Source organism: Erinaceus europaeus, chromosome 10 (assembly GCF_950295315.1).
Source record: "Erinaceus europaeus chromosome 10, mEriEur2.1, whole genome shotgun sequence".
In the NCBI taxonomy this organism is placed as follows: domain Eukaryota; kingdom Metazoa; phylum Chordata; class Mammalia; order Eulipotyphla; family Erinaceidae; genus Erinaceus; species Erinaceus europaeus.
The window spans coordinates 7027384-7029396 of record NC_080171.1 but is presented as its reverse complement, the minus strand read 5'-3'; the positions used below and the strand labels follow the sequence as shown (position 1 = coordinate 7029396).

Here is a 2013-nt window from a genome sequence, read left to right as displayed (position 1 = left end):
ATAAAATTGGACCAAAGAAGAGGCACAACAGTATGAAGGCTATGTGAGGGCCTGAGTTATTTGGGGAAATGTCCCAAAACAACATTAAAAAAATAAAAGGGAGACAGAAAAATCAACTGTACTGTGTTCACACAATGCATGTTTTTTAAAGAGATGGCTCTTAGACTTTGGATAAATTTTGTATGAAATTACAAGGAACTTGGAGCATTCTGTTCCTCTTTTAGAGAGAGAGACCAGAACACCAAAGCTTTCTTCAACAAGGCAGGGGACAGGTTCTATTGAAGTTTTTTATGAAGGTGGCAAACCCAGGCCTTTCTCAGACCAGGTAGCCCTTCCAGAAGAAGTCACCCTCTTTTTCAAAACCAGGACTTTAGGAGGGTGTGCAGCTTTCTCTACACCTGAGACATATTGACAGATAAACAGGTTTTTTTTTTCCAAAGTAAACTTGATTTATCATCCCACAAATGTTTTAGAGGATAATTTCATACCTCCTCAAAATGTATTACCCCATCCTCAGGCCCACTAGAGTGTCCACACCCTTCCACCAAGGTCCAGAGACCTCTGCCCCCTGCAATCCTCCCCAACTCCCTTTGTGAAGCTCTGTTCTGCAGGTTGAGTTCATAATCTTCATCGAATTTTGCTTCTTTCCCTTGCTTTGTTTGCCATCTATGCGTAGGATCATCCTACATTTTCACTTTATTTAGTCTTTGTTAAGGTCTGGCTTGGTATTAATTTCTTTAGCTGTTGTTTATCTGAAAAGTTCTTTATCCCACCTTCAAACCTAAGTGACAACCTAACAGGGTAAAAGAACCTTGGATGCAGATCTCTTCCAGTCAGAAAGTTGAATACAAACTGCCAGTCCTTTCTATAGTCTATAGGACTGCAGAGGACGTAGCTGATAGTCTTACGGAGTTTCCCTTGTAGACAATCCTTTGTCCCTTTTTAAAAAAAAAAAATTATTTATTTATTTCCCCTTTCGTTGCCTTTGTTGTCTTTTTATTGTTGTTGTAGTTGTTGATGCCATCGTTGTTAGAGAGAGCAGAGAGAAATGGAGAGAGGAGGGAAAGACAGAGAGGGGGAGAGAAAGACAGACACCTGCAGACCTGCTTCACTGCCTGTGAAGCGACTCCCCTGCAGGTGGGAAGCCGGGGACTCGAACCAGGATCCTTAAGCTGGTCCTTACGCTTTGTACCACGTGCGCTTAGCCTGCTGCGCTACCGCCGGACTCCCCCTATGCCCCTTTTTAACTGCCTTCGGAATCCTCTTTGTCTTTGACCGTGGCCATTGTAATTATTGTGTGCCTTGGGGAACTTAAGTTTGCATTCATTTTTCTTGGAGCTCTTTGAGCTTTCTGGACCTAGGCTCTCTATCATGGTTTAATTTAAGGAAATTAATTACCAGCTTATATATATATATGCAACACGTTTATTGAAAGTGCAATGAAAAAAGATGGACCGCTTCAGGAATTTGTGCGTCATCCTTGCGCAGGGACCATGCTAATCTTCTCTGTAGCGTTCCAATTTTAGTAGATGTGCGCTGAAGCGAGCACCCAGCTAATATTTTTTGAAATGTGCATTCTATTCTTTTCTCTCTCTTCTTTTACCCCTATGATACGAATGTCGCTCCTCTTGATGTTGTCCTCTAACGTTCTTATATTATCTTAATTTGCTGTAGGAATTTTTTTCTCTTTGTTGTTTTTGTTTGTCTGGGTGGCTTCCTCCACTTTATCTTCCTGCTCTTCACTCAGACAGTTGGTATCTGTCTATTTGCAGCTGTCCCCTCTAGAGTCATTCATAATCATCAGATTCTCTCATCTTTGGACCACTCTTGGAATTTTTCTTAATTTCCCTAGTCATTTCTCTCAATCTGTTTTAATAGATCTTCTCGGTCTGGTGGGCATTCTTAGGACTGTAGCCTCAAAATCTTCATTGGGATGTCTATTTAGCTCTGTTGAGTTTGGGGTTTTCTCCAAGAGCTGTCTTGGTTCATCAGTGTATGTAATTTCTTCTGCCT

At 41.4% G+C, this 2013-nt stretch overlaps 1 non-coding gene across 1 annotated transcript; it reads right to left on the bottom strand.

The window, feature by feature from the left end:
* Positions 1–1443: 1443 nt before the first annotated feature.
* Positions 1444–1549, bottom strand: LOC132541026 (U6 spliceosomal RNA). The gene has a single exon (XR_009552221.1). It is a non-coding gene; the product is annotated as a U6 spliceosomal RNA (small nuclear RNA).
* Between the last annotated feature and the right edge of the window lie 464 nt (positions 1550–2013).